At 39.2% G+C, this 26,798-nt stretch overlaps 1 protein-coding gene across 6 annotated transcripts in view; it reads right to left on the bottom strand.

Annotated features, from left to right (window-relative positions):
- Positions 1-12,233, bottom strand: part of SPTSSB (serine palmitoyltransferase small subunit B) — a 28,188-nt gene extending 15,955 nt beyond the window's left edge. For 3 of the 6 annotated variants that reach the window (XM_081024792.1, XM_081024789.1, XM_081024793.1), the window contains exons 1-2: positions 11,727-12,233; positions 2,606-2,699 (exon numbers count right to left, since the gene is read on the bottom strand). The gene's annotated coding sequence lies outside the window, so the exon portion shown is untranslated. The remainder of the gene's footprint in view (positions 1-2,605; positions 2,700-11,726) is intronic. The other 3 variants (XM_081024791.1, XM_081024794.1, XM_081024790.1) reach the window with 2 other exon arrangements.
- Positions 12,234-26,798: the final 14,565 nt, after the last annotated feature.

Genomic DNA, 26,798 nt, shown 5'->3' with positions numbered 1-26,798 from the left:
ACACACACACACACATACATACATACAAGGGGTGCCAAAAAATGTATACAAGTGAACACTTTGGTCAACGTTGCTCAAGCAGTAGTTTGCTGTAATCAGAAGTGTCTGGACGCTGATGGTAACTGCTTTGAGCACCTCTTGTAATTGCAGAAGTCAAACTTGACTTGTAGTCATCTCTTGTTATTGGTATATATTATTACAACTTTAATACAGGTTCCTTTCTTAAAGTGTATATCCATTTTTTTGGCACCCTCTGTATATACAACATCTTTATCTATTCATCTGTCGATGGACACTTAAGTTGTTTCCACATCTCAGCTATTGTAAATAATGCTGCAGTAAATATAGGGATACATACTTGTATATCTTTACGAATTAGTGTTTTCATATTTTTTGGGTAAAGACCCAGAAGAGGAAATGATAGATCATGTGGTAGTTCTATTCTTAATTTTTTGAGGAACCTCTATACTGCTTTCCATAGTGGCTGCACCAATTTACATTCTCACCAACAGTGCATAAGGGTTCCCTTTTCTCCACAACCTCTCCAATACTTGTTATTTCTTGTCTCTTTCATAATAGCCATTCTGACAGGTACGAGGTGATATTTCATTGTGATTTTGATTTGTATTTCCCTAGTAACTAGTGATTGTTGGACATCTTTTCATATGCCTGTTGGCCATCTATATGTCTTCTGTGGAAAAATGTCTATTCAGATCCTCTGCCCATTTATAAATCAGATTTTTGTTGTTGTTGTTGTTGTTGAGGTGTATGGGTTGTTTATATATTTTGGATAATTGTCCCTTGCTGGAGGTATCATTTGAAAATATCTTCTTCCATTTAGTTGGTTTGTTTTTTGTTTTTGTTGATGGTTTCTGTTGGTGGGCAGAAGCTTTTTATTTTGATGTAGCTCCATTCATTTATTTTTGGAGTCAAAGTCACAAAAAGCCTTTGGAGTCAGTCACAAAAATATCTACTTCTGAGACCAATGTCCAGAACCTTAAGGATATGTTTTCTTCTATCAAATGATTCCTATTTTAAAGATGAAATCGAGACCCACAGTCCTGCAGTGGACCCATAGGGAGCTGGGTGAGAATCCTGGCAAGAGGAAGCTTGGTGAGTAGTTGCGAGCTCTGGCTCTGGGTCCCATCTGGGTTTGACCCTGGCTAAGTTCCTCAACTACTTAGACTCAGTTTCCTCAACTGGAAAACTGGAATGATAATAGAACTTCATACAATTTCTGGGAAGATTAAAAAGTGTTAAGTATTTAGAATAATACATAGGAAGGGCTAAATCAACATTAACTCTTAGAAGTACTACACAATATACTAACATACTATTGCTAAGGCTGTGAATACAAGGCAAAGAGTAAAAGAGAATGAGATCATTTTTAAAGCAGAACATGTGAACTTGAGAATCAGTTATCAAATTAGAAGTCACTTTGAGAGAGCTTATTCTTCAGAATATTTTATTCAGTTCCAGCGTGGCTGTCGTAAAGGAGATAAAAAATATATAACCTCAGGTCAAAGATAAGCAAACTGGGGCTTATTAAGTTTTTGTACCGTGCTTCTTGTCCAAAGCCAAGGAGGAAATAATACTGGGATTCTGTCCTAGATTCTCTCACCGCAGGGTGTCCTATCATACCACACTGCCTCCTACAGCAGCGCTTTCAAAATGCTGTCCAACAAGTATTTTTTGAATAAGTAGAATCAAGCCTTGTCATCAATAATGTTAGAGTAATACTGGAGCTGCCTAAACTATTTTGACATGAAGAAATTGTTGCCAACCATTTCAGAACCATAAATCTCTTAAAAGATTATAGCAAAAGGGAAGGATTAAGAAACAATCATTCAGAAGTGAAATCTATTTCTTTTTGTCCACACCCACCACTCTTTTCCCATTTGCTATTGATGTAGTAAAAGTGGGTTGGCAGCTAGTGGTAATATAGTAATGTTTTCTCCATTCTATTTCCTTTTCTTTCTTAAGAATAAAAGAAACAGAAAGAAAATGAATGTCCTATTATGAACACTGACCATCCTCACTTTCATGGTTAACATTTTTGAGAGAAAATGTTTTCATTTTACCATATTTCTCTTTTAATTTGTCCCACTGGACTAACAAATAACTTATTAAAACATTTACTCCTCTCTTGCATCACAGGTCTTTCAGGATAAGATGCTGCTCCATTTAAATAAAAGATGAAGGATGCCGAAACAGAAGCAGCCTTTAACCAACAGACCCATAAATAAGATAGTAGCTGGTGCTATGCAATCTTGATATTGGCACTTGTACTGGGATTGGCCAGAGGTTCTTAACCTGGAGGCCAAGAACTTGGGGAGGTGGAGGGGGGGAGCATCTGTGAATTCCTTGACATGTGCACATAAACACTTTTCTGAATATACTTCAAAGCAGCCTCTCAACTCAAGGCCTCATTACTATAGCTAATTGCCATATTTAATTCCTTTGTGTCATCTTAAGTGCCATTAGAATGTCAAGTATATAATAAATGTTTCTTGGTTGCTCAAGTGAGAACCAGAAGCTTCATGTTGTGTTCAAAAGGATCAGGTTTCTAAAAGTGAGACTCCATGATACAATCAGAAGAATGTACCTGCCTAGGAAGGTCCAGGTTTGGATTCTTGTCCTTGCTCCTCCACGGAATGGTCTTATATGGGTTACTTCTCTCTGCTGTGCTGTTTCTTCATCTGTGAAATACATATTTTCATCAAGCCAAAGATGTTTTCAAATTTTAAAACAATTCTGTTCCATGTAAAAGGTTATTGAGCCTCTTAAATGGATGTTCACCTACAAAATTTTAGAATGTATTATAAAAACAAGGTATGACCAGCTAGCCTTATTTTTAAATTATTTTTTAGAAATGATTGCAGTTTGAGGACATGCCATTGGCTAGTGACTTCCCAATGTACTCTAAGAACTGCACTGTGTCACGTGACCGTGTGTGGCAGGGTTGAAGGGAGGCCCCAGGCAGAACAAAGAGATGAGGCTAAGAGCCCTGCACCTTGCTTCTATCAGAGCAGCCTGCTTTTAATGTTTTATATACTGGATTTCTGGTTCATATTTTGTTTGTAGAAAATGTGTCTTGATTTTAGTCTCTCTTGATATTCATGGGGAAAAAAGGAAAAAATAGATTAGGTTAATCACCCTGTTTTAAAAATCTATCTTTGGAAAAGCACTGGAAAAAAATCAGAAACTCTAAGGCTTGTTTTCTGTTTTGTTATTTATTAGCTGTTTTGTATGAGGCAAGTCAGATATTCTGAATCTTTGTCCTCACATATAGAATGATGATAGTATCTTATTCACAGGGTAGTTGTTAAGAATTAAGTGAAATAATGTTTCTGAAAGTGTTTTGTAATTGGTAAAGCATCATAAAGATGGGGAGTGGGTCTTTAGTGGTGAACCCCAGGGCTATGTATTTTGTCCTGAGCATTGCAGCATTTTTGTCCATCTGAATTAAGTCACAGAAAGTACGGATGATCAAATTTGCAGATGAACCCAAGTTATGGGATGGAGTTAGAAAAGACTTAGCAGATTCCAGAATTCAAGAATGACTGAGGGTAAAACTTTTGGGGGAATAGAAACTCTTGTTCTTCAGTTCAAAAAGTCAATTGTAAGATGGGGGGAAATGTGGCTTACTATCAGTTTAAGTAAAAAAGACTAGGGAATTTTCTTCCTCTTCAAGTTCATTAGGAGGCAGTAGTGTTATGATATGGTTGGCAAATAAAGTGATCTAATTGTCTTAGTCCATTTTGGCTTTTATAACAAAATATCACAGACTGGGTAGCTTATAAGCAACAAAAATTGGTTTCTTCCAGTTCTGGAAACCAAGCAGCCCAAGGTCAAGTTGCCAGCGTGGCTGCGTTCTGGTGAAGGCCCTCTTCCCGGTCCATAGCCAGCACCTTCGTGCTGGTCCTCACCTGGTGGAAGAGGCAAGGGCTCTCTGGAGCCTCCTTCATAAGAGCACTAATTCCATTTGTGAAGACTCCATCCTCAGGACTTAAGCACCTCCCAAAGACCCCACCTCCCCACCTGTGGGAGTTAGGATTCAACATATGAATTTGTGGGGGGACACATTCAGGCTGTAGCATCAGTATTCTTACATATTTATAGAAGTATTGGGCCACATGAGAGGGCTACAGCTCTTGGTTTTGTTTAGCATCCTTCTTCCAGCTATTAAAAACAGTCACTTCAGCTAGTTGAGCACATCAACAGGAAGCTAGATGGAGAAAGTCTGGATAGTGGGAAATAAAATGCAAGACATGGTTTTAAACAGGGTTATGGGCTGTCGTAGAGGGGAAGGTTTGGAATTGTTTTATTATTTTCAGAGGCGCATCTCGATAAACTTTAAACATTAAGAGCTATCTAAAGTGAAAGAGGTTGCCTAGTTGAAATAGCGAGAATTCCATTAGGGAAACTGTTAAAGCAGATACTGGACAACACCGTCGGAGGGTTGCTTTATCATCATTGTTATCTGTCCCTCATTTCCTAATGTCGACCGAGCATAAATGAATCGGGAGGCTTGGCTAGAAATAAATGATAAAGACATATTCAATGGTCTTAGAATTTGCACATTGGAAACACAGCTAGGCAAAACCTAGACCTGTTTCAAAGAAAAAAGAAAAGAGTTCTTATTGTAAAAGTCACATCCTGGGAATAATCAGTCCTGCATTTTTGGCCCTCGAATTGGTCCAGGATGGTTATCAGCCAAATGTCAGGGGGTTGGGATAGGTGCCAGGTGGTCTGGTCATGTAAATGTGTTTTTCCTAAGTCCTTCAGGGACTAGTAGAGAGTTATCTTATAGGCTTTATATATGTATATCTCCAGGCACAACTGGAAGGTTCAAAGGTTTAAGTTCCCAGGCTAGTTAAAGCAAGAATAGAACTGTTTTTCAGTCCTTAGCCTACTTGATTTTAACCACTTAGCAGCCTGACCACAGTGACTCCATTTTAGTTATTTGCTCTATTCCTACATGCATTTTATTTCTTCTCCTTCTAAGAGATTCCTTTCAGGTGACTCTGTGGAGCTCTTCAGAAATGTATGATGTAAGAGGGTAAAATGGTGACTCCCATTGGTCTGGGAGAAAGAATTCACCCCAAATATCATGCGGGTACCATGTACCTGTTTTGTGTTTGCATCAATGCTTGTTCCCTCCTAATGGAGGAAACCTGCGGAATAGCTTTTTTGTCCTATATTATAACCTGATTTTTCTGCCCATCAAAACCAGAACTAGGCCAATCTGATGGATTTTTTTCTTTGTTTAAAGTTTTAGGCAATGAAACATCCTATTAAAAATGTAAGGACCAAGCTGTCCTGTGGAGTAGATAAAGTATCTGCAGCTTCAAGGAATAAAAAGAGTTGGCAACTGAAGTATTCGGGTCAGTTACATATTCTTTCTATGTCTAATTTTTTCTATCAAAAGGTACAATAAGCTAATTTTACTTAAAAATTACTTTTCAGTGGATGAATTAATAAAGGAAAAAGCAGTTTACTATTCTTAGGAGAAGATTAAAAACATGAGGTTTCCCCCATGGCTAGGGAAGAGGCCAAGTGAATTTTCTCTGTTGGAAGTAGGGGAAGCATTCAAGTTACTGGCTGTCCATTGGTTGGTCACAGATTGGTATTTTATCTCTTTTAGAAGGTAATAGATAAGTACATATAAGGAAGCAGTATGATAATTCTGACTAAAGGTCTTATATAAAAAGAGGATTATTAGATTTTCCAAAGAAGCAACTCTTAGGTTTAGATAAGAATTCTTTGTTTTCACTTTTCTTTCTTCTTTTGCATCGGTGAACATTTATTTATGCTTATTGGGCATGACATTTCTATGAGGCGTAAAAAGTAGGTTCTAGAACAGAGATGAACTGGTACTTTGGCTGTCTGTGGGAGGATGTAGGTTTGAGTAGAGGTATTATATTGCTCCAGAAAAGTTGCTTTGGACACGCCATCTTGAACTTTTATCCTTCTTTCTTGTGTCTAGTCTTTTTGATTTTCTTGTGCAATATCCCACTTATTATATTCATTCCCAAATTCTCTTTTTAATCTTTTTAGAGATCTTGAACTCAAAGTGATAACCTTAGCTTGAAACTCCTAATGGACATCCTTTGATTTTATAACAGCACTAAAAGGGCATGTATGCAATATTTGTATAGCAAACCATCACTCATCAAACTGCGAGTCTACATTGGTAGTAGTAGCAGATACTTATTGAGCAGCTCCCAGAACTTTAATAACCACTTCCTATATATTACCATATGCAGTTCATTTAACATTATAATGGAGGCACAATTTCTACACCTATTTTACAAGTGAGGAAACTGAGGCATTGGGAAATTTAAAAACTGACCCATAGTCTCAAAGGTAATGTAGAACACACACTCTTTACCACTTTGCCAGACTGCCTCTCTATGCAGGGGGCTCTGATCATAACCTGGCAATCCATCCGTCCGTCCATCCATCTATCCATCCATTCATCCAATCAAATAAATAGTCAACAGCATCTACTAGGAATATACACTATGAGCAAGACTGACGTGGTCACTCTCCACCAGAGGCTTTCTAGAGAGGAGGAGGGACATTTATGTGAGTATGCCCACACAGTGTGATAAATGCTATGACTTATCACTTATCACTTACCTGCGACAGGGAAGTGAAAGGTATGCTAGGGTTCAGAAGGAGACTCTGACCCAGTCTCGAATGGGGTGTTAGGACAGGCGGGTCACAGAGTTCTTGTCCTCATCACTACATGTTTCAACTATTATGTAGCAAAAGGCATATAATGTAACCTCTAGGAAGAAAGGTCTTTGAAACAAGGTCATCCCTTGTGTTGTTCCCCTGGCGCCTGGCACATCGTGGCTGCTCAATTAAAATCTGTTGAATAAATGAAAATACTAATGCTCCATGATAAATCCATTATAACAAGGGGTCTTTTAACTTATTTCTAACTTGACTCTGAATAGTTTTAAATGCTTCTCCTCTAAGCCTGAAATAACTATTCCCTTTTGACTTTTAAAAAAAGAAAAAAAATAGAGTCCCTGCTCCTTTTTAACCCATTTTCTGAAAACTCTGTTCCAGGAAAGCTGCAATACCCATTATATTTTACTAGAACAATGTGTCTGCAAGTACCTTTTAAAACAGGTGTGTGCCCTGAGTAGAGATTCTGGGACAGACTGGGAAAGTGGAGACGGGTTGCTTTTTCTCTTTTTCCCCCAGTTGCTCTGTGGGATTCCACGCTCTGCTCTGTAGTTATCAAATATTTGTTCTCCCTTCACCTTTCCAGGGTGACTTGGATATTTTTCTTCCCCTCAACTTCTTCCCCACCTTGTCACTCTTCAACAGATGTTAATTTGGGGAAAGTGGTTCTTAATTATTTACCACACAATCGTCTGGCAGACTGTAAGAACCCAGGGCAGAGTGAGAAAGACGAACACAAAACTGAAAGCCCAGGCTAATGATTTCCCTCAACAAGAACTTGTTATCATAAGTCAGTGTTTTATTTAGGTTGTAGTTCTTAGCTGTAAAACAGGTATTACATTATGTCTTCCTTGTGCCTGCTTGGAATGTTTTGGGGCTAATGTCATATTTTCCTTAGTGATACATCAGCAAATCCAAGGTAGCAAAATAATGCTGATGAAAAGGGGAAACCAAAGCTCCTCTGGGGAGAAGTTAATATAAATTCAGGGCCCATCCCACTGTTATGTGGCCAGTTTTGTACACTTTCTTTACATGATCTAATCATATCATTTTACTTCCTAGTCTGATGCCACAGTTTAAAACTGTACCTCATTCCCTCCGCTGCTTAATTTTTCTCCAGAGCCTTATTTCCTTCTCATATGCTATATAATTCACTTACTATTTTTATTCTATTCTATTCTGACACCCCTTCAAAAATTTAAGCTTCTCAAGGACAGAAATTTTTGCATGTTTTGTTTATTATTCATCCAGGACCTAGAATTCTCCTGGTACAGTGTAGATCCACAATAAATAACTGTTGAATAAATGAATTGTTAATCCCAATCGAAGCAATATTAATAACTGGAATCAACGTTTTCCTACATATATTTAATGTATAGACAACTGGTTGGACATGTAATAATATTATTTTATAGAAATCTTCTAATTGGACAAAATATGACCATCATGGGAACTTTGTAAAGGAGTTGATGGTCAAAAATCACATGGAGCCCACTTTCATCAGCATGATATGCTCTTCTAACCATATACATGGAAAGACAAGCCTGTGCTGGGGAGAAAGGAAAATGTTGATGTCTCCTGATGCAGGCAGACTGACTCGCACCCCTAAAGCGGAGGGTATGGTTTGGCTCAGTGTACTCGTGCTGGTTCCTGGTCACAAGTCCAGGTGCGGCTTACCACCCCCATGAAACTCAGTCATGCATTTTGTATTCCTGATTATCACCCAATTCCATGGTTCTTAGCACAGGATCAGGCAGTTCATGGGAACTCAAAACACAAAAGACGAACAGAGGAGTATATTAATGGTTGGGGAGCTTCTTTTGTAGTTGAGATTGTTATAATTACAGGAGATGTGTCCCGGCAATGACATGTTGGTGTGCTCTGAGGACCACAGTGGCTGCTCCCGCTCTTCCTTTCCCCCAAGACGCCTACTTCCCTGGGCCAATCTAATGTAAGGGAAATCAGGCTAATCTGAGTGTCACGTAACCTCCCTTTCTCGTCCAGTGTGGCCTCTCAACAACTGCCCTGAAGAACTGATAAAGGACTAGACTTAGCTAGAAGCAGGAAGAACAATTGGCCTCGCGGGGCTTGGATTAATATGAGTCCAAAACGATAGGGCATTGCAAGCAACTTCTCTATAGGACTGCATTAATGGCATTTGATTTATTTCTAAACAGCGGAAAGTTTGGACAACTATGTAAATATATGCAGATCACGTAGCTGTGTAACACCTGTGCCACTGTTAATTATTTCATATATTTCAATGCAACCCTTGGGAAAAAGCCTAATGTAAACTATTGGTCTAGTGGTATATGGGGATTCATGAACTCCAAGTTCTAAACCCATCTTTTTTTTTAATACCTTGGATAATTTATAAAAAACAGCTTTATTGAGATATAAGTTACACACCACACAATTCACCCTTTTAAAGTGCACATTTCAATGCGTTTTAGTGTACTCTCAGTCATGCAACTATCACCAGTCAATTTTAGACTATTTCTGTCAACCCAAAAAGACACCTTGCACCCTTTAGCAGTTATTCCCCCTTCTTCCCCAACTCCACCCCTGTTCCAGCCATGTGAAACCGTGACTATACTTTCTGTCTTTGTAGGTTTGCCTATCATGGATAAGCTATATAAATGGAACACAAAGTATGTGGTCTTCTTTCACTTAGCATAATCTTTTCAATGTTCATGTTGTAGCCCGTGTCAATACTGTATTCCTTTTTCCTGTTGAACAATATTCCATTGTTTCATTCCATATCACATTTTATCTATCCATTCATCCGTCAATGGACACTTGGGTTGTTTTCCTTTTGGCTGTTCTGAGTAATGCTGCTGTGAACATTTGTGTACAGGTTCTTACATGGACATAGGTTCTCAGTTCTCTTGGATATATATACCTCGGAGTAAATTGGCTGGATTTTATGGTGACTCTATATTGAACTTTTTGGGGAACTATCAAATTATTTTCCACAGCAACTCAACATTTTACATTCCCACCAGACATATATGATGGTTCTAATTTCTCTACCTCTTCAATAATTGTTACTATATTTTTTTTTTTATTATAGCCATTTGGTTGGTGTAACGTGGTAGCTTGTGGTTTTGATTTTCATTTCACTAAAAACTAATGGTAGTAAGCTCATTTTCATGTGTTGATTGGACGTCTGTACATTTTCTTGGGAGAAATTCTATTTCTAGAGAAATGTCTCAAATCCCTTGCCCATTTTTAAAACGGGTTATTTGTCTTTCAGTTGTTGAGTTTTTCTTCTTTTGCTTTAATAACGGGATAATTGGAGAAGGAGAGCTCAGACCTCTGACCCACTCTTGCCCAGAATAGAGCTTCTGCAACACAGAGCTGGGATGGGTGAGATACTGGTGGCCTGCATTTCCCAGAAACATATCATAACCCTAGCCTGGGATTGAGGTTGGAATGCAGCCCTGTGCTCTTGATCGCACCTACCTGGAGTGGAATACCGTCATTCCCCTCAGGACCGGCAGGGAAGTGAGTCGTGGCTCAAATGCCACAGACTCCTGCTGTTCTTACTGCAATTTAGTAGATTGTCTTGAATAAAGTTTTCTTCATTTGTTGTATTGTCTCAGGACAATATTTAGAGACTAAATGGTTGTTTATCTATAAATTTCAGCAGTTATTGTTATGTTACTGAAGAGTAGGTTCCAGGAGCTCTACACGCCACCACTCTGGAAATTGAATCCCATGTGGATAATTTTTAATGAAGATTTTGTATCTTGTATACTTGGTGGTAAAAGTTTATGTTGACATAGTAGATATAGAATTAGAAAGGACAGTTTTTACAAAAGTACTTGCAAATTTATAAGCACTGGGTTAAGAAAACAGGTTGAAGTTGAGGGCTGGTTGACTTTCAACTTCATATCTAGTCAAATTCTAGAATGCCGATGCATTTGGTTTGATAAGCCATTCTTAATTTACTGTTATTCAATAATTGTGTAGAAATAGTTGAATAATGAGGGCGACAGTGCATTTCACATGAGAGTTTGTTGTCGCTCTAGTAATCTATGTACAAAGCCATCACAACTGTTGAAACAGTATTCAAAATGATGCCTATTTTAAAAAGCATAGGAATAATTCAGAGGGGAAAATCAGGTTAGTAAAATCTCATTAGTTTTATGAATATAAAAAGTTCACAACCAGAAATGACCAGGTACTTCTTAATTTTTGTGTAATTCAAAAGAATCACCATGCCGCAACGTCTGTTAGAAAAACAAGTTTCCCAACTTCCCTGATGTATTTATTTGTAGTTTGATGGCTAAGATTTACATTTAACAATTCTCCAAATTCCTTATTTGAAGCATGGGCAGAGCTCATATGTGAATGGCCAACCAGATGAATGTCACTTTAGTTGAAACAGATGTAGAAGCTCTGCTCATACCTAAAACCCTTCTCTACCCATTTCCCCCACACCTCCCACAGCAGACTTATCTGCATCTTTCTTCTTGGATTTAGAAGTCTGGTTACTTACAAAAGATCACTTCATCATTTTTGAGAAAACACATACCGCTTAATAATCATGAGAAAATGTTAAAATGTATTCCTTGGAAATTCATCTTTTGGGGCAGTTGACTTGTGTGTATTATTGCCTGAAGTAGCTTATGGGCAAAAATTATTGTATAAGAGCATGCAATCAGATAAAGATGAATATTTAAGAATGAAACCATGCACCTCCCAATATTTCCCTGAATAGTTATTACTGAACTCACAAAGATAAGTACTGAAAGTAATTTGCAAAGTAATGTTCTCTTCTTTGGGCTTGGAAAGTTTCAATAATAAAGTTTGGTTTCTTGGGAGAAATTTCGAGACGTCTCAGTTTCCAACATACAGGCAAATGGAAAAACCCATTCGATTCTTAAAATTTTAATGTAGTTAAATAATAAACGGATAAACTGCATTAAAACTCGGTATTATATTTTCCCCTATAAAGACAAATTCTGTCCTACTAAGGCTGCTTGAAGTGGCAAGCAGTTATTCTGGAAGATGCTTACCTCCGGGTTGGTTGTGTCTCCCCGCGGCCTGAGTGAGCACCGGGGCCTGGCTCCTCTCCAGTGTTGCGAGCTTCCCGCTGCGCTGGGCGCCTCAGAGCTTCCCAGAGTTGGGTGTTCGGCCCCGCGGTTTGCACTATTGCCCAAACTCCAGTGGTGCCAGAATGATTCTGGTGATTAATTATTGACAAAAGGACAACACTCCCACGCAAACTTGTGTCCAACCGCACTGCTCCCAGAGACTCCTTCCAGAAGAGAATGCTGGTTGCACCACTCCCCTCCCCCTTTGCTCCCGGGTCCCAACTTCCCACACGCTGCCACTCAGTCCTGGGAGATAAGGCTCATCCTCGGAGGAAAGCAGCCCAGCGACTTCTACATTTTTTTAATTTGGTTTTCTGTGGCTCGTGAACACTTCTCCCGGGGATCAGCCTCTCAGGAGGGGGCGCTTTCCGGATGCGGGGGAAGCCAGGGCTCTGAGAGCAACCGAGGAGGCGAAAGGCGTCGCTGTCACCTCGGGCTGCTGCAGTAAAACCCCGAGCCTTGGCGGGGATGGGGAGGAGGGGATAGGGAGGCGCCCTCCTCCTTCCTCAGGCTGGGAGCCCGGACACTCTCACCGGGGCATGTCCTTTGCTGGAGGTGGGGGCGGGGCAGATAAACTGGAGGCACAAGGTGGAAGATTTGGGGCTGTAGCTCAAGCCTGCGCCCAGCGGACCGAGCAGGACTGCGGTGGGAAACTCCGCGGCAGGCTGTGAAGTGAGCCCAGGTCTGCGCCCGGGCAGCAGTCCGCGGGGCAGGTATCAGACTCCATTTGTTTGTCAAAAACCGTAGAAAGCAAACCCTTTTAGCGTTGGCAGTACATTTTCGTGCCTTTGAACGTGCAAAACATCTCTCTCCGCTCTACTCCCTCCATCCTGCCACCTTCCCCCCACCCCCATCCCTTGGCCGCGAGGTTAATCGTTGAAAAGCTGGACTCCGTAAGGCAGGCAGATGGAAAGATCGTGCCCCAGGAACGTGTGTGTGCTCACTCACAAGTAAAGAGAATTAATTTGGGCCTGGACTGCAGCGGGAAGGCAAATTGGGGAAAGAGTGCGGGGAGGCTGCTCGGTGATGCAGACACGCGTGTCGTGGGCTCCCCCGGCTCCAGGGCGGGCGTGCTCAGCGCTCGCGCTCAATTATCTTCCTGAGGAGGTGCGGGACCGTGAAGACCATCTAATCTGGAAACCCGCCTCCAGAACACTGTTGATCCCTTTTCTACCGAGGGAAGAGTGCTTGGATTGAGCGCCGCGGCTGCTGGCGAGAGCGCAGAGGCCCTTGGCGGCTCTCCACCCTGAATGTATCTGTAGCCCAGACTCTTTCTGCCCAAGACCCAGGCGTGTCCAGGGGGGAAACCGTCTTTTGATTCATGAGCATTTGGGCAACATCCGACAGTCGGGCCCCCACTGCCTAAGGCGGAGGCACTGCACATGCTCGTCCAGGGCTGACTGGGCTGGAGCACGAATGTTGGCTGCGGGCAGGTTTCTGTTCATTTTCACAACGTGCCTCAAAAGCAGGTTCCACGTTGCTGGTGCTACACAGAGGGAGACTCGCGTTATGGGACTGAGGTTCCTCTAGCAGAAAGGAGGGTGTTCCCAAAGGACTGAAGGTGTTTGGGAAGGAAGAGGGAAAAGAAACAATAGAAACTGAGCGCCCTGGAGGCTGGGTTGGCAGTTTTACATCCTTATCTTTTCCTTCTCCTGTATGTAAATATTAGCAACCACTGTTAGTATTTAAATTTTTTCTTTAGCACGTTATGATGTTTACATTCCTGATGTCCTGGCTTCTCCTGACAAACCTGGTAATGTTGGCAGAGCAAGTATGACTATCGGCATTTGGAGAGATGAAGAAATGGAAACCTGGTAAATGACTAGTCCAGGGTCACGAAGCCCGTTTTGTTCTAGGGCCAATACCATTTATATTAGTTCGTGGGTCTCATTATTCATCATTTAGTTTTCTCACTGGATCATGACACCTGCAGCCCCCATCCCCAGGTGACTGTACATTTTGGGAAGTATAGAAACATCTCACTTTCTGCCAAAGGTTTGTGAAATAGATATGAGACCTTGCAATTACTCCAACTGGAGGATGAAAAAAGTGGTCCAGCTGGCAGAAGCATCCAGACCATGAAAAATAATCTTCGGTGACACATAAGCAATATAACTATACACAGACACACATTTATGTATATCTTTGCACCTGCAAATGGAGAATAGATAATTTTTCTATACAAACATAAAACATTCTAAAAACTTAACTGCATCACCAAATAAAGATCAACACATTTTAAAAGGCAGAAATCATAAAGACCACATCATCCCTCAAAATGCATAAGGATAAAATTCCCCCTGATTGATATACAATTGGAAATGATTTAAATCTAGATTAAAGAGAAGCACAAATGAAAAATTGCAAATTCTTTACTTTTATGCTCCCATAAAATATTATTACTTTACCAGATTAGAACTCTTTATATTACTCAGTAGAATTCTAAAGGTGTTTGAAGGGATCGTCATATGTTAAGGAAGTTTACATATTCCAGTCTTTACTGAGTCACCAACTACCTGTGTAACTTCAGCTAAGCCAGCTAACTTCTTCAGAACCATATCATGGTTAAACCAGGTACTTGGATAAATTACTGGAATACATTAATCAATTAAAGGAACTAATTTCACCTTCCTTCAGGCTAGTATAAGGAAAGCCTGTTAGTAATCTTCTATTTACCTTGTTTTCTCAGACTAAGTGGGTAATTCTATTTTTCTCAGAATAAGTGGGTAATTTTGTAAAACAGAAAATTTTTCCTGTCCCCGTTATTTTATTGTAAAGACACACCTGATAGCCTCCATCTTCAGGGAGACAAACTCTTTTGTTTTAGTTTCCCTCTATCAATGTAGAATTTTACTTTCTTCATTAATTTGAACTGTCAAGTTAAAAATAAAACAAACAAACAAACCAGGAAAGTTGTATGGCTTGGATCTTTGAACTCTGTCAAGCTTCAAAATAATAATAACGATGATGACAAAAATGATGATAATGTCTATCATTTACTAAACTACTACCATCAAAGGTTTCCATAAATTATCTCTTTTTCTTGCCATGAGTAGAGCTTTTTTGCAAGGTAGGAGCTTTTATCTCATTTTTATGGACAGTAAGCCAAAAACCAGGGAGGATGTAATTCTTTCTAAGGTGACACAACTTGAAGAGTTGGACACCAAAATGTCTTTTTATCCTATACTCTGTTGACTCACTTTAAACAATTTCTCCATGACTTCTCATATGTCATATTTCTCATTAAGAGAACAGATATTGGAGGCAGACCTCCATATTTAAATCCCAACTTGACCACTTAACTTGTGAACTCAACTTGTGAACAGGGAGAGCTTACTTAAACCTCTCTAAAGCCTTGATTTCCCTATCTGCCATAAAGGATAATAGCCATATTGAATTGTTTAAGTTAATATACAAAAAGCATGTAGAAGAGTGCCTGGCACTGAGTGAATATCCCATAAGTGTTCACTACTTTTGTTTTGAGAGCTCAATGAGATTATAATACATGTAAAACAGTGTTAATCTTAAAATAAAAAGCCAAAGTAAGAGGAAATTAAGGATTCATTTGAGATCCAAATTGCAATTCTGGGAGCACTGATTCAGCCAAAAACCCAAATAGTATTCTGATGATGGAGTGAAGGCAAGGGGGTTTTATGAGAAAGGAAATAATTTCTATTAATGCTAATAAGCTAAATTATGCTTTAGCTATACATGGCTGTTAACTGATTCTAAATGATGCCTTTAATTTCCAGTCCTTGTAGTCGGGATGTCTGCTTTCCTGTTAGCTCTACAAACAGTTGTTTGGAATACAGTGTTGGTTTGACCCAGTTCAAAGGCTATTTTGCCCAGTTTAAACATTCCAAGGGTTCAGGGAGGAAGATGTGCAAGGCAGTTCCTCTGGTATGGAGGCTCCAACTCCATTTGGAAATGGCTGCGTTTGTATAATTATTCACAGCAGTTAGCTCAGCATCTGGCTCTTAGAAAATGCTTAGTACATCTATTTTACTTTTTAAATGTTTTATTTTTATAACATATATAATTTTAACTAGTCTCTCATGAATATGATTAGTCTCTCATTCCAGTCATCCTTCCCTTCTTTTCCCCTTCCTCCCCCCACTTTTTTTTGTGCCAAGTAACTATGACTTACTCAACTGTGTTTTTTCTATGAACCACTTTTTTTGAGGGCAACCATTGTTTAGCCTAATATTACAGACCAATATAAAACATACTTTAATTCAGTATCACATATTCAGAGACAGAAGTCTTCACTTCCCCCGTCTCTTTAAAGACTTTTAATAAAATCATAGTCGATAAAAAATAAAAATGTTTCTGTTTTGAAAGTATAAATTAGCTTAAAGATAAAAGCTTCCTATTTTATGAGAGATTGATTGATTAATTGAGTCAATCAATTAGTCCAATTGACTATTGGATAATAATGACAGAACTCTCGTTGTCTGAAATATGGCTTGGTCTAAAGTTGCTGTATTAGTCAGGGCTCTTCAGAAACAGAACCAATTACACACACACACACACACACACACACACACACATTGGAGTTTCCAAAAAAAGTACACATTTCAAGGGATGTTATCTATGTATTACTTTCAAAATTGAATTATGGTAGCAAAGTGTAGTATGACGTTCGCTCAAAAGCTGGCATTAATCAAATGAATGCTAGTGTTATTTATTGTTTTACAATTTTAATACAGTTTTTTTTTTCTTAAAATGTGCATACATTTTGGGGGGCACTCTCTGTATATGGAGAGAGAGACAGAGCGAAAGAGAGAGAGAGAGACAGAGAGAGAGAGAGAAAGAGAAGGGAAAAAAGAATTGGCTCACTCAAAAATGTATAGTTGACAAGCTGGAGACTCAGGAGAGCGATGGTGTGAATTGCAATCCAAAAGCTGGTAGACTTGAGACTCAAAAAGAGTTAACTTTTGAGTTCTAGTCTGAAGGCTGGAAAAGACTGACATCCAAGTCAACAGTCATGCAGGAGGAGTTACTTCTTATTCAGTCTTTTTGTTCTATTTAAGCCTTCAACTGATTGGGTAAGGCCCACCCACATTAGGGAGGGCAATCTGCTTTACTCAGTGTATAGATTCTAATGTTAATTTAATCCAGAAACACTCTCACCGACACTCTCATAATAATGTTTGAACAAATTTCTGGGTACTCTGTGGCCCAGTTGAACTGACAAATAAAATGATCACCATGGCCAAATATTTTGAATGAATCACCCATTTTAGTTTGGATTATGACATGTAATTGCATCTCTGCCCAGAACAAACTTACTTTGCCTGTCTTTGCTAAGGGATTCATTGCTTCTTTTAAGGCTTTTGATTAGTCATAATCTTCTGACTTCTATTCTTATTTTTCATTAGTTGGAGTAAAGCTCTTTAGCTATAATGAATAGCTGCATGATGAGAAAAGGAGGACTTCAGCCCCATTATTGCCTGTTCCCCCCTGAGTGAGGTGTCACCCATCTTCAACAAAACAGCTTTCACTCCTATGTACTATGACAATCCATAGTTGCTCTACTGTTGTGGCATTCTGCTGTGGAGCATTCAGCATTCATTGTAAAGGTATTATTTTAATTACTGTCAAATTAAACTTTTAGGTCAGGGTTGCTATTAAGGATAAAAATAAAAATCCCAGAGTGAAAATAAGTAATAAAAAAATAAGGAAACAAGAAAATTCAGACATCAAGAGTAAACAACAGGAAAAGAAACTCATGTAAACACATGGCAACAAGAAATGAAGCCATGGTCCTTTTTGGGTAGCCTGCCCCAGTCTTTAATATCTGATCTAGTGACCTGTATTTGAAACTGATATGACAGTTTTACGGGAAACATCAGGGGAAATAGGTGAAGCGTGTCACAAACCATGTAATAATCACCAAAGACGTTCTTCTCAGTACGACTGGAATTTTAATAATCAGGCGTCACAACATGTCATTGTCTATGTAAATTAAAACAGAATCTCACCACGAATAGTGACCAAAAGTTTATGTTGATCTCCATGTTTTCATTTCTTTAAATGACTGTCATACTTTCCTACCTATTAATTTTTAAAACAGCATTATTGAGATATAATTCACATACCATACAATTCACTCATTTATAAGATATAATTCAGTCATTTTTAGTCTGCTCACAGAGTTGTGTAAATATCTTCACTGTCTAATTCCAGAATATTTTCATGACCCCAAAAAGAAATCCTGTATTCATAAGCAGTCCCTTCCCATTCCTTCACCCCCACCTCCCAGCCTAGACAACCACTTATCAACTTTCTGTCTCTATAGATTTGCCTATTCTGGACATTTCATATAAATGGAGTCATGTGGTCTTTGTGACTGGTTTATTTAACATAAAATTGTCAAGGTTTATTCACGTACTATGTATCAGTTATTTGTTAGTTTTAATTGCTGAATAATATCTTATTGTGTGACAATACCACATTTTATTTATTCATTCATCATTTGATGGTCATTCATGTCTTTTCCACTTTAGGGCTATTATAAATAACGCTGCTATAAACATTTGTGTACATCTTTTTGTGTGGACATGTTCACATTTCTCTTGGGTACATATCTAGGAGTGGAATGACTGGTCATATGATAACTCTTTGTATAACTTTCTTGAGTACTGCCAAACTATTTTCCAAAGTGGGTGCACTATTTTACATTCACTCCAGTAATGTATAAGGGTTCCAATTTTTTTATATCTTGGCCAACACTTGTTATTGTTTGTCTTTGTGATTTTAGCCATTCTGGTGGATGTGAAGTGGTATCTCACTGTGGTTTTGATTTGTATTTTCCTAATGAATAAATATATTGAGCATTTTCTCCTGTGTTTGTTAGTTATTTGTATATATTTGAAGAAATATCTATTCAATTTATTTGCCCATATTTTAATTGGGTAATTTACTCATAAGCAGGTCTTTTTAATTGTTGAGTTGTAAGAGTTCTTTATATATTCTGGTTATAAGTTCCTTCTCAGAAATGATTTGTAAACATTTTCTCCCATTCCTATAGGTTGTCTTTTCACTTCATTGATGGAGTTCTTTGAAACATAAAAATTTTAAATAAATTTTGATAAAGTCTAACTGATCTCTTTTCTCTTTGGTCTTTTGTGCTTTTGTTGTGTATGTAGGAAAGCATTGTCATGAAGAGTCACTCTTCTATTTTATTCTAAGAGTTTTAGGTTTTACATTTAGGTGTATGATCCATTTTGCGTTAATTCTTATTTGCGGTATGAGGTAGGTATCCCAATTCATTCTTTTGCATGTCAGTATCATGTTGTCCCAGCACCATTTGCTGAAAAGATTGTTTTTTCCCTTTTGAATTATCTTAGCATCCTTGCCAACATCAACTTACTATTGTGATGGGCTGAATGTTTTTGTCCCCCCAAAATTCATATAGTGCAATCTAATCCCTATTGTGATGGATACCAGTGGTGTTTGGGAATGGGGTCTTCAGGAGGTAATTAGGTCAAGAGGGTGGGTCCCTTACGAATGGAATTAATGCCCTTATAAGAAGAAGCCAAGAGCTAGGCCTCTCGCTTTTCATCATATGAGGATGTGACAAGTCCACAGTCTGCAACCTGGAATAGGGCTCTCACCAGAACCTGACCATGCTGGTGCCCTGATTTTGGCCTTTCAGCCTCCAGAACTGTGAGAAATAAGTTTCTGTCACTTATAAGCCATCTGGTATATGGTATTTTGTTATAGCAGCCCAAGCTGACAACCATAAATGTAGGGGTGTATTTGTGGACACTCAATTCTATTCCACTGATCAGTAAACCTAACCATAGGCCATACCATACTGTTTTGATTACTGTAGCTTTACAGTAGTAATAAGTTTTGTAGTTATAAGTTTTGACGTTGGGGCGTGTTGGTTTTCCAATTTTGTCCTTTTCTTTTAAGAGTGTTTTGAATATTCTGGATCCTTTGCATTTTCATATGAATTTTAGAACCAGCTTGTCAATTTTTGTGAAAAAGGCAGCTGAAATTTTGTTAGGGATTTTTATCCCTTTCTACAGATTGAATCTGTAGATCAATTTGGGGAGTATGTTAGCTTAACAATATTAAGTCTTCTGATCTAAGAACATGGGATGTATTTCCATTTATTTAGATCTTCTTTAATTTTTTTTTTCAACAGTGGTTTGTAGTTTTCAGTTAAACTCCTGTTCTGAACTCTAAATAGGAATGAAGCTTAGTGATGTCCAGGAACTGTGTCTTTTTTTTTTTTTTAACTTTTATTTATTTAAGTGCGGTTTTCCAGGACCCATCAGTTCCAAGTCAAATAGTTGTTTCAATCTAGTTGTGGAGGGCGCGGCTCACAGTGGCCCATCTGGGGATGGAACCGGCAACCTTGTTGTTAAGAACACTGCGCTCTAACCTACTGAGCTAACTGGCTGCCCCAGGAACTGTGTCTTGATCAACCCTGTATCCCTCCCACTTGGCTTAGTGCCTTGAATTGTGGTTGGCAATCCCTGTGATTATTGAAGTGAATTGAGAAAATACCTTTTATATCTATAGAAAGCTCACGATATTATTTCCTTTTAAGTACAGCATCCCATTAAGAAAACAGAAGAGGAATTAACCCCATTTAATGAGAAAGTTAACTTATGGATAATATATTAAGGTCAAGAAGGTTAATTGGCATGTCCAAAGATACTTAGTCCATGTCAAATATAAAATTAGAGCACATTTCAGCATTTCCTTCTAGTATTGTATTAATTCTAAAAGCCTTTAAGCCAAGAAGCACATGGAGAAAATCAGGAGAAGAAAAGGGGGGTGAGGTGGCACTCGTGAGTTTCATTGAATGACATTAAAAATGTATATTGTCATATCATCCAGCTCCTTCAGAGCTAAAAGATGGGTTTCACTCAGTCGATGTATTTCTTTCTTGACTAAGTTAGCCAAGAATTTCGAAAGTGGCTTTCAGTTATCTCCATGCCACATTTCAGTGTCTCATTCATGTGAGGATAAAAGAATTTCAACTTAATGAAAATTAAGGTCTGACTACCAGGAATGAAATTAAAGATGCAGCAAAAGTTCTAAACTCTCTTTTCTACGTATGCTTCAAAGGTAGGATCTTTTTTAAGAGTTGACCTTCTAGATTCTTGTCTCTGCTTCAGGCTTTAGAATTGAGCATCTAGTTAAGCATTTGGTTGAGCACCCAATAGAGAAGCTTGTGATGGGGTGAAACAGGTGCCAAGTTACTGCGATGGAGAGGAGAGCAGGGAGTGGGTGTCTAGCTTGTACGGAGAACACTGACCAACCAGAAGACATTGTCGAGGGAAGGCAGCTCTATGGACAAGAGGAGAGTGCTCCACCGGGGTGGGTGTTTTTGAGCACACCACTTTCGTTAGAAAGGGGAAAGGAGGACTGCTGAGAATTTCCTGATGATGAAAAAGAGGAGGTTCCTGAAGAGAAAGAAGCGCCTGTTATCTAGGGTATCACACATTGTGGCCTAGACGGAACCTCTGTGATTGACTGATGACTTTCAGGTTTGAACTGGATGCATGATGATGGCTGCCTGGGCCTAAGGTGAAGAAATCTTCCATTATAAATGGTTAACAAAGAAATGACCTAATACTCTGGAAGTATTTCCCTAGGAGACCAGGTTAAAATCTGTGGTAATAGAATATTTTCTCTGTGTCGGAAAATGAAAGTAGAGGGTCAGGGGAGCTTCTGAAATGGGAGTGAAACACAAAAGAACTTGCAAATGAAGGTGTGAGTTGAACAGCTGTTAGCCACATATTTATTATTTTGTCAATTGTGTGAGAGTCAAAACAATGAATATAAAGGAAAGGTAAGCATTTAGTGGAGGCCGTGAAATGGACGCTTGGCATATGTGAGTGTAACATTTGTAATTCCACTATATTCAAATCATTCTAGAGGTCGATGATATTTGTAATTTTGCTGAGCCACAAGCTTGACTTCTGATTTAAGGTTAGTGTGAGAGAGCAAGTTTCTTATTAGGAAGTGACCTAACTAGTGAATGACAGAATATCTTTAAAAAGTTGTTTGGTTTTCTTTTGGTTTTTATTTTTATTTCTTTTGGTTTTAATTTGCCAGCAACTGTGGGGACAGAGCACCAGGAAGCAGTTTCCAGGCTCTCGGCCTCACATAGAAAGGTGCTGGCTCAGGTAGTAAATGGCCATCAACTGTGATTGGATGGCCGTCAGCTGTGGCTAGTTGACCATCAGCTGTAACCAGTGAGCCATTGGCCACTAATATAACTGCCGTGGCTACGCTAACAAAAAATGGGGGGCTAGCGAGAAGATGGTGGCTGAGCTAGGAAGAGCGGATTGCAGAGAGGCGGATGCTGCCAGCGAGAATATAATGGTATGACTCCCCTATCTATGGCTTTGTGGGTGTTCCTTTTTGGCCTTACCATGTTCTGCGTTCTTATGTGGGGAGCGGGAGCTGAGACCTCGCAGGCGGCCCTGCACGACAGCAACTCTGGTAAAAATAGTAGGTAACATGAATATTTACAGTAAAATATTTGAAGTACTTGGGTTTTGTTTCATGCTAACCTTGTCTTCCATTAGCATAGATAATGGAGTTTGTTTGGAGGAGATAGAGCAGTCCGACATTTCTATTTAGGAGTATCTTAGAGAGGACAAATAGTAGGAAGACGAAGATTTTTGTCATGAAGCTGAATTTCCATAGTAAATATCCAAGCCTAATTCAAGAAAAAATTAAGTAAAAAATGGAAGACTTTATTTTTTCATCTTCGTTTCAAGTAGGCTCATAGTTTCTTAAAAAGAAAAGAATCAGATTATTGTGGTTGCTAAGGAAAGTTGAGATACAATTTTGAGTAATAGGTTACCTAGGTATTTTCCTCAAAATGTTGTGTGAACAATATATGATCAGTTCCAGGTTGTAAGGCTGAATGCTGTTTTCACTGCGGTGGCTTTGAGATACAACCCAGTGTTGAGAAGAACATAGTCAGAAGTCTCTTTGGGAGACTGTGGGGACAAAGCCCCAAAAAGCAGTTTCCAGGCTCTCGGCCTCACATAGAAAGGTGCTGGCTCGGGTAGTAAATGGCCATCAACTGTGATCAGATGGCCAGCAGCTGTGGCTAGTTGGCCGTCAGCTGTAACCCGTAAGCCATTGGCCACTAATATAACGGCTGTGGCTACGCTAGAAGAAAGAATGGGGGCTAGCAAGAAGATGGTGGCTGGCAAGCGCGGACTGCTGTTAGGCAGATTATGTAGATCCTGCTTCCTGTGTCTCCAGCCCAGCCGCCAGCGAGAATATATTGGTTTTACTCCCCTACTTATGGCTCCATGGGTGTTCCTTTTTGGCCTCACCGTGTCCTGCGTTCTTGGGCGGGGAGTGGGAGCTGAGACCCTGCACGACAAATGGCGCAGCAAGCAGGGTCCCCCGCACAACAGAGACTTCTGGAAACTGCAAATCCAAACTCAAGTCTTTCTAAAGATGTGTCAGGTCCCAGGAGAGCATTTAGCAACACAGGACCTGATGCTGAGGAACAAATAACAGAACTGTATGGGGATCTGTGGCCGGGCCTGACAGTGGCTCTGAAGCTGTGCAGAGTCTTGGAGCACAGATTTCTGTTCTTTGATGTTTCTAAGCAGGACAAGTCGTTTCAGTCAACAGTAGATCAACATTTGTGTCCTCCCTTTTGAGGCGCTAAGTTTAGAAACTGCAGAGGCAAGAAGATACTGTCGTTTTCCCCATCAGTTTCCCCCTACCCCCACCTCACTGCAGGCATTAGAGGATGAACAAATGAATAAATGGTAAGCCCTCCTTTTGATTTTGAAATCAAAATAACAAAGGAAGGAGCAATTAAGAAGTAGATCAATAGCTGAAGCGAAACAAGTACTCGTAATTTTCCTTTACCTTTGAAAAATGTCTTATATTAAGACACTGTGTTTGTTTCCTTTTCTACTTTAGGGTTTTCTTTATACTGAAACAATGTAATAGTTTGAGTTCACTATATCTCAGTGATGGCAGGTTTTATTTGCCCCAAATCTTCTATACTGGGATTTTTCTTTCATTGTGCCTTTTATTTGTTTATTTTTTAATTCAGTGATTGGCATTATAAGTAGTCAGACATTCCTAGATACATACCCTCTTGTAGTGTGTACTCCTCTGGGTCTGCAAAAATCTGCTTTCCACGAATCCATCTTAAAGTTATCTTTCATGGAAGCTCAGAACGAGGTTTCTCACCTTACCAGATTTCAAGACAATTTTAGTAGTAATTATTACAAACTTGAAGCTTTAAACAAGACTGGAGCTCATTTAAAAAAAAGCTGAGGCATTCTTAAGGGAGAACTATAAGATTTTCCAATCTAGGACTATAAAATTGAAGACTTCAATTCTCAGTCACGGCCACTAGGGGAGAGAGGGAGGGAGGAAAATCCGTTCAAACATCTGAAGGAAAAGACAGGTCAGGAGGCTGCCTTGAGGCCTAGGAGAATCCAAACACCTCCTAGCTTCTCTTGGCACATGCCAGTCCCCTATTCCCTCCCTCTGAATTGCTGTGCCCTGTTCCCTCCCTCTTAGGTGTGTGACCTAAGCTGATTTATTGAGCACAGATAAGTAAGTTATTTGGCAGGTGAATGAAACATGGCAAACCGTAGGTAGAGGTGGTTGAGTGGTATCTATTCCCCCACTGTCGCTGCCAGGACAAAGTGAAAGCAAGCTGTGGACACAGTCTGCTACGTGTACAGACACTTATTAAAGCATTTTTAAAAAATGATTTCTTGCTTCTCTATTTAGTTAAATCTTTTTTCCCCCTACCCCAACCTCTTCCCCTTTGGCAACCATCAACTTGTTCTCTATATCTGTGGGTCTGTTTCTGTTTTGTTTTGTTTATTCATTTGTTTTTCCTTTGTTTTTTTAATATTCTACATGCAAGTGAAATCATACAGTATTTGTCCTTCTTTGTGTGACTTAATTCACTTAGCATACTACTCTCTAGGTTCATTCACATTGTCACAAATGGCAAGATTTCATTTTTTTTTTATTGCTGAGTAATATTCTATTGTATATACATACCATTTCTTCTTTATCCATTCATCAATGGATGGACACATAGGTTGCTTCCATATCTTGGCTATTGTAAATAATGCTGCAATGAACATATGGGTGTATGTATCTTTTCAAAGTAGTATTGTTGTTTTCTTCAGGTAAATATCGAGAAGTGGAACTGCTGGGTTGTATGGACGTTCTATTTTTACTTTATATTTAATTTAATGTTTCATATTTTCCTTTAAGGCTTACTATACTTTAAGTGTCCTCTGACTACTTTGAAGCGTCCCTTTGGTATCACTAGCAAGTATTTTAGGTATAAAATATAGTTCCTACTGATCTGAAGCCAGAACACATGTCTTTGCAGCCTTAGGGGACCCTCAATAATAGAACAAGGCATTTAGGTTATTCTGGAAAGTTACAAAATGTTATTATAGCTATGAATACCTATGATGTTCTCATTAATTTACCAGATGAACATTTATTGAGCATCTGTATTCAGCTGTGTCCACTCTGGCATTCAGTGGTGATAAACACAGGCTGACTTCCTCTGTTTCCAGAGCTTTTATTTTTGTTATGGTAAATTAGTTGAGCAGTCTTGATTTCCTTTCAAGTCTGTTTTAGATACCATAGTCTGAAGGATTTATTTTAATCAACAATCATTTCATGTGAAGAATAGGTCAGCGAGCCAGGTAAAGTTACTCAGAATGAAAAGTCCTGAAGATCTCTTATCTTTATCTTTTTGAAGAGTGTCATTATTTACAGCTCCTAAGACTATTGTAGGAAAGATTCTTGCAATAGAGGCTCGCGGCAAGTTAAACCAAAAGATTTCTAAGGTCCCTTTCATGTCTAGAATTTGGTGAGTTGGTAGCAAACCAAAGTGTGTGTGTGTGTGTGGGGAATCTCTCCAAAATGAGCCCAGAAAAAACACAAAAACCATGTGCTTTGGTAGTGAGATCTAATGAGCAGGCAGGCATGGATTATGTCTATTATAGTATTGATCTTTGCTCATCCTTTATCATTTTTTGTGCAGAGAAAGTCTGGAGACTAACAGAAAAGCATTTTGAAGCTTTTATTGATCTCTGCTTCTCACTGTGACCGGAACTAGAGACTTGTTAAACTAAATGAGCTCAACTGAGACTCTGGCTGTCGTCGTTTACACGTAAACTGCACATTAGTTTGTAGGTCTGCAGGGGTTTTTTCTGACCAGGCATAAACGTTGCACACACACGAACAGTTTTGAACTGCGCTTGCTGGTACTTATAAAAAAAAAGTGTGCCATTTGCCTTTTAGCAAAATATAGCAACTTTTGTTGTTTGTATTTCAGAAGTAAATATCTTTAGAATTTATTTTGCCAAGTTTTTTTCTAGTTCACGTCTGGTTGTATTTCCTCCTTGTCAATAAAAAAAATTGTAACTTCCTGCTTTGTTGAGTGGACAGTGTTAATTTCACTTCAGTGTCCTTTGCGGTTGGAGATGTTTAAGCTGAGGTTTGGTAGGGACTAATGTGACAGGACAGCGGTTCTCCAGGTGTGATCTTTACAACAGCAGCATTAGCCTCACCTGGGGACTTGTTAGAACTGCCCCTGCTCCAGGTGGTTCTGACGCATGCTGACATTTGAGAGGCCTGTGTAGGAATGTGAGCCTTAGATCAGTAATTCTTTAGGAGGAGGAAGTGGAAGAAGAGTATCAGAAACACTTAGGTTTCTTCTTTTCTCAAGCTCACTCTTTCCTTTTCTACCCCCCTGCTTCTCCTCTCACTACTGCACAGCAAACCATCACTCCGAGTCTGACACATTCTTTGGAGGTACTGAGCTGAACCATGGGACTAGATGAGTGAAATTTCCTGAGATGGTCACTCATGATGGAGTCATGTCCCGACCTTGGGACCTTTAGAGTATACCGGTTAATAAATATTTGTAAAATTCTATTGTCCTGGCATCTACCCTAGATATACTGGTTGCCCCGATTTCTCTTATGAGTCAGA

The sequence above is a fragment of the Rhinolophus hipposideros genome (assembly GCF_964194185.1).
Source record: "Rhinolophus hipposideros genome assembly, chromosome: 2".
Classification (NCBI taxonomy): Eukaryota; Metazoa; Chordata; class Mammalia; order Chiroptera; family Rhinolophidae; genus Rhinolophus; species Rhinolophus hipposideros.
Note: the sequence above shows the minus strand (reverse complement) of the source record. Positions and strands in the feature narration are given on the sequence as shown.